Below are 6,609 nucleotides of genomic sequence, written 5' to 3' on the forward strand. Positions count from 1 at the left end.
AATTTCAGAGACATCCACTACATTTTAAATGTATATCTTTTCGGGGCTATTTTGTGTATACAGGCAAGTTCTTACTCCCTTGGCACTTCCGAATGAAATCGCACTGAGTGCCCTAACAGGTTTGCACTGCCAGTTCATAAGCTCCGTGCTTAAACGGCAGCTTAGTCCTGCAGCTGGGCTTGTCCAGTTCCTGTCAGGAGGAATGTAATTGCATAACAATAATAAACCCCCAAAGCGCGATGTACTGCATACAATTGAAAATTAAAATGATTCTTTTGTTAACACATAGATTGAAATATAAACCTAAATGCCAAGAAATCAGATGCTTCCTAATTTGACAATGTGTGACCTAATTTGACAATGATGCCTTGGCCACATATGGAACTTTAGATCTCTCACTGAAATTGTTACTGTTACTTTGCTGCCTGTACTATTTTAGTGCCCCTATAGCCTATGTAAGAAGGATCTTGTAGCTGCAAAGCGTGCACATCCTTTCACCAGAGAATTTACATTGGAGTCAAATTAGTTTCTATGGAATAGAAAATATAACCTTACATTAAATTAGCTACTTTTTTTTTTAAGTTTCATTTCTTTCATTTAGTTTATGCATATTCAAAAGATCCATCCAGTTCCAACATTTTTAAATTTCAAATAGAGCTCTGTCAAGTTGTAAAAGAAAAAAAGCAAAGCACCAAACTGTACAACTGAAAATTAAAATTAAGCTTCTGTTCCATTTTACAGCTAGATCTAACTGATCTCATTATGCTGGGATTTATCTCAAAGATGTTTTACCAGATTTCACTAACCCATTAGCCATCCTACTAGCTATCCTAGAAATTTGAATCCTTGCTAGACATAGAATTACATCTTAAGATAAACTGATTATCCCCATAACATGTCTCCTACTTTACAAAATAGGAGTGTCTCATATGTAAATGTAATCTAAAATTTAGCATCCAGAAAAGGTCATGAGAGAGATGCAACTCTAAATTAAGAAATCTTATTAGCCAGCTAAAAATACAATAAAATAAAATAAATACTGGTGTGCTAACAGTAGCAGCTGAATATGTAAATATTCACCACTGAACTTTTCTAAAACACTTCTTTTTAAATGGTTTTAACAATTTTTTTATAAATACAATGAGATTATTTAGCAATGGGTTATTATAATAGGGAATGCTCACAATATCCCTCTAATTTAGGTAAACAGTATTATCTGCAACTTCCAGATGGAGAAAATTAGACCTTTCTTCATAGTCGTTATGTGTCCAATCTCAAGCAACAATGGAATAGAAAGGCCAAGGCTAAAAGAAGGAAGTTCTATATAAATTATATCCTTGTCATCAGCATGATAGATAAATCGTTGCTGATTTCAAGATGCCACAGACCCTTTGAGTGGATTATGTAGGTGAGAGTCTCAAGATGAAAATCTGGTTCCTTGAAATTCAGATTCCAGATCTCACCTAAGCATGGGAGCTTTGTATTTCACACTAAGTAGCTATTTTAGGTCAGCATCCCTCCTAAAGAGGTACCTGGAAAAGGACCAAATGGCACTTTCAGTTTTTAAGCTTAAAACTTGTCAAGAACTCCACTGAAACCAGTAGTAATGCACAGTCTGAATTGTACAATTCCAACTGGTTTTCTGAAATAGGGTTTCCATGTTCACTTCTGTAAAATATCAACCAAATGACACAGGCATCTCACAGAAAAGGCCATCCCAGGAACCACCAGCTGAGGAGGTGCTGCACTATCATCAGCTCACACATGGGAGACACTCTACACTACCCCCTAGGAAAAAAGATTCAGCTGGCATTGTGCCAGCACTCACAGATCTAGCCTGTTGCTTCTAGAGTAACATTTCTACTTTATAAAACATGTGGTAGCAGTGATATAAATGAGAAATCTGTTTATGCATACCTAATGTATGTATAACCACATCAGCACAGGGGATTAACACAACACTGTGAAACCAACACTTCTATAACTCTGACCTTGGATAGCAATCTTGGTATGACCAAAGAAAGCATGATCTTGAAAGGTTTTTCTTTCAATTGTATACGAAAAGTATTTCTTCTGAAATAAAGTTCATATCAGCAAGACACACTATCATGACCAGTTTATTACAGAAGTACTTGGGAACAACTATCCTATTACAGGCTGATCCAGCCCCAGAGCAAGAGGGCAAAGGAACTATGCACTAGAACAGCACTGCTAAGGAAAAAGACCTTCAGAATTGCTGAAACCATCACACAGTAAACATTAACAACTGAAATTGCCTTTGGCTAAACTACTGCTTAATGCTGTGTTAGCTTTTTGTAGAGTCATCGTGTTCATTGCTAATTCACAGTCTACTATCTTTTTAAAGCAATGATACAGTATTGCCTTTAATGAATATGCTGAAATCCAGCTGCCAGGAATTGGCTTGATCTCAGCCAGGCAAGCAGAATTCAAACAAGCCTAAAAACATGGGCTCAAGAAACAATATATTATTTTGTAGACTAATGGGTTGGAGGGCTTTTTGGGAATAAAGCTGTTTTGAGAATACAAATCAAACTTTACAGACATTATGTTGTCTGATTTTCACGCCAGCTGTTCACTGGCATCTAGCTGATTATTTTTATCAGTATTACCTAGAATTTGCCCTTCAGCTAATTAAATTGCAATAGCTTTTCTTCCCCATAGTTAACCACTGGGCAGCAACTGCAAAGGCCTACAGACCACTGACACTGCTCTTTTGTACTCTCAAGCTGCAAGGAAGACTGTCTAAATTAAACATAGAGGCTGTTGGCTGAATTTATAACATTTCAGAGGCTCATTAACGGAGCACTCTTTTGAAGCTGTTGATTAAAAGCTTTCTTCAGGGAATATTACAGTATTCTGTCTGCATGCAGCTCTCTTTTTTCTTGTAAGTATTTATGCAGTGAAATAAGTAAGTCTGTAAGTGCCAGACAGCCCACTACCTGACAGCTGAGGGCTTTTATCAGAAAGATAAATGGAAGGAATTTGGATAGCTCTTAACAACAATTTTTCAAGAATAACATGCCAAACAAATGATTCTGCCTGATGTAGTAACTCAACAGGAAATTCCAGAGGTAGATTAATCTGATTTAGCTAAACAGATAGGTTTCTCCTTGCCCTTTAGCACACACTGCAGAATAAGGATCAGTCCTTTCTTATTGCTTTTGGTTGCATTGTCATTTCCATCCTTCCCTGTGACTATAACCACATACAAGTTCCCTGTTTTAGACCATTATTCTGATTTGATGGTAGATGATTTCCAAAACTCCAACATTTATTTCAGTCTTTTTCTCATATTAAGAAAGTGAATATTTTCTCCAGAAAATAATTAAGAAGTCACTCGAATCTCCGGTATGATCAACTAAAACTAACACACTGAAAACTGAAATTAATGCAGTTACTGAAAATATTAGAATTTTACACCTGTTCAGACAGCCAAGACAGCCACCATTCTTTGATTCTGATTCATTCCTTCTCTGTTCAGCATTGTTCAGGTAGCAATGCTGTGGGCATTTTTCAACAATCTGTGAAAGTAGATTTTCCATTATCCAAAAATGCTGCTAATGCTACTCATCACAGTTTATAATACAGTAAATGTACACTTACATGCCATTGCAATATCCAGATAACTGAGTTTTCTCTTTTATTTCCTCTCTTAATCACTCTTTAATTCCTATAATCTCACTAATGCTTGTTAGTCCACACAAACTACAGACCATGTAGTTTTATACTGATAATAATACAGTGTGATTACAGACTTCCCCAAAATAATAATTGATCCAGGGCAGATTTTGTTTAGCTATTGGGCTTCCCTGTTGCACTCCAACTGTGGAAACAACATATTCTGCTCTATCCTCTTCCTACTCGATTTCCCAGCCTGGCTGATTTGCCATCGTGCTGTAGACTTTTAGGGTTCATCACACTATTGCAGACTGGCCAAATTTGGGTCCAAACTCATATCTGTGTGCTGTAGGGCCTCCCTTGTGCTCAGGTACAAAAGTTGTATCACTCATCACACCTCAGCTGTATAAAACTAGCCCTCTGTGCTCTTTCAATATTTAGTGGAGGGAAACAGGCACGTCGACTTTTGGGTTATCCTTTGTACTCTGGACATGTTGGGTGGTTACCTAGAAATGTCTCCTCATGGTACCTCCCTCCCCCACTGATTGTAGAGGAATGAGGTACTAGTTCAGCAGACTCAAACACCCAACTTCTAGGCAGCTACCTTCAGGCAAAACAAACCTTATCCAGAACTTCAGAATAGGAGCTCATTGCATGCATCTAAACATCCCTTATCTAAATATCACATACATCTATTTCAATATGTTAAAGGATATTACAGAGATTATAAATGCATTTTCTCAAGGGCACAGCAAGTTGAATTTATATTCTGTAAGGGCCTACAGCATTTTAATCCAGGAGGCTGAAAATTTTGCAGCATCTTTACATAGCTTTAAATACTGAGTGCTTGCCGTTAATGAAATATAAATACATTAATCATATGAGTATTCCTTGAGTTATTGTATATTACAAAAAAGTTGTTTGGTTTTTTTTAATGCATGCACATATTCAAGGTTCAAGACTATGTAGCAACTGGATTTTGTGCTGATTTTAGTGTGATGAATGACCACAAAGTAGAAGTCATCAAGGGACAACCTACGAGTGTTGACAGATGGCTGGGAAAGAGAAAGCTGGGGATTTTATAAGCTGAGAAGCTGTCAGAAGTTTGGAAATGTGGAATATCATTGGTCAGATATTTCTGCTCACGTAAGAGGCTAACTTTTTAGAGCTGATATTCATTTAAATTTCAACTTAATGATCTGATTGCACTGAGTTTAGTTGCACATTTCGCTAAACATTATTTTGTCATACTGATTTCAGATTCACTGGCCTTTTTTACAGTCCACTGAAGGAAAACAATTTCTGAAGCTTCTTAAACCCACTGCACTCTCTGTCCCAGATTGATGCCTTTCTCAAATCCTATTATAGGCCAGAATGGCAGACTACCATTTTTATGGGAGACAGCTGCTTTTGCTAGTCATTTTCTTCCCTACCACTTTTCTACATTTTTCTTCTGACTTCCAGATTTTTGGCAGCCAGTGCAGTGCAGTTATTCCAAGAAAGCTTCCAAACATCTACTGAACCCAGACAGTGTGCATGCACAGGTTTTCTCTGTAGCTGATGTGCACTGTGATGCTTTTCCCTCACAAAAGCTGTGCAACTCAAGGCTTGTAGGCTCAGAAAACCACCAGGTTTGCAATGCAAGACTTGCAGTGCATGTGTGTTAGTAAGTTGATTTGTAAATAAGCTGTAAGTTTGCAATGTCCAGAAGACAAACAAATTGACACAAACACACAGAGATCCAGCATACCTTACTTACATTTGCTTCCATGTTTGCCTTTGGAATTTCAGATGCTGAGTGTGAGGCATGAGAGTACCTGTGCGCCTCTGAAATAGATTTTTTTTTTTTTTTTAATTTGGAAATTGCATTTAACTAAGTATGTAAGAACTGGGTTAATATGAGAGGCTTAAGAGATCCACCTAAGAGGAATTTTCCAACATGACATGGTCTTCATAGCAGATAAGCTATAGTATGTCAAACAAAGTATGGTCTGGAATAGGAATCCAAGCCATTACTCCTAAGAAGATCCAAGGGAATTAGGGGATGGGCAGTTACTCTCTAGCTGATTGCAGTTACTGCATTGATAGTATTGCATAGGGATTGCACTAATTCAAGCATTAGCCATAATCTCATGTGTTTCTGACTGTGCCTCAGTCATCCTGCTGGTCTATTAATGCTGGCAAATCTACTTTTGTATTATGCAATGAACTTGTTTCCAGCTGCACAGTGCACAAAATTTCACAGCTATTCCTTTTGTTTTTTCCACCTTTTTTTTGCCACTATGATAAATCTGTATTTTTCAGTCTTGATATTCTAGAAGTGAAATTATCTACTTCTCAATATTTTTTTTTAGAATTAGAAGTCAAGCATTATAAGTAATTTTTAGTATAATTATACATATAATTTGATCATAAGGGATTTACTGAGACATTCTGAACACCCCAAATCTTCTTGGAGCTATTCTATTCCACTATTTTCCAAAGTTTTCGGTAGCCTGGGGATAAATAAATGAAAAACTATGTGGCATTCCAATTTTTATTTCATCCATATAAGGTACTCAAGCATTTTTCAGAAATTTATGGATTAACCCTCTCAGTGTCCACATAAAATTTACCCCAGAGAGGTGTGGACTCCCCCTCCCTGTATGTGTTTGAGACCAGGTTGGGTGGGGCTCTGAGCAATCTGATCTAGTGTACCCATCCATGGCAGGAGAGTTGGAACCAGGTGACCCCCAGGGTCCATTCTATGATGCCACTCCCAATCATGTATACTTGAAAAAAGACAACACATCTACACAGTCTACATTACAGCACTAGGAGCTATGTGCATAGTTGAGACTTGCTATCTGATCTTTACAGCCAAAGACTAGATCTAAAGTCCCAAAATAAAGTTCAGCAGAGTCAATGAGACCTTCAACTTAATTCAGAGTACTTGCCTTTAAACAGATTACTTGACTTGCATATAATAGT

Source organism: Erithacus rubecula (assembly GCF_903797595.1).
Source record: "Erithacus rubecula genome assembly, chromosome: 4".
Lineage (NCBI taxonomy): Eukaryota > Metazoa > Chordata > Aves > Passeriformes > Muscicapidae > Erithacus > Erithacus rubecula.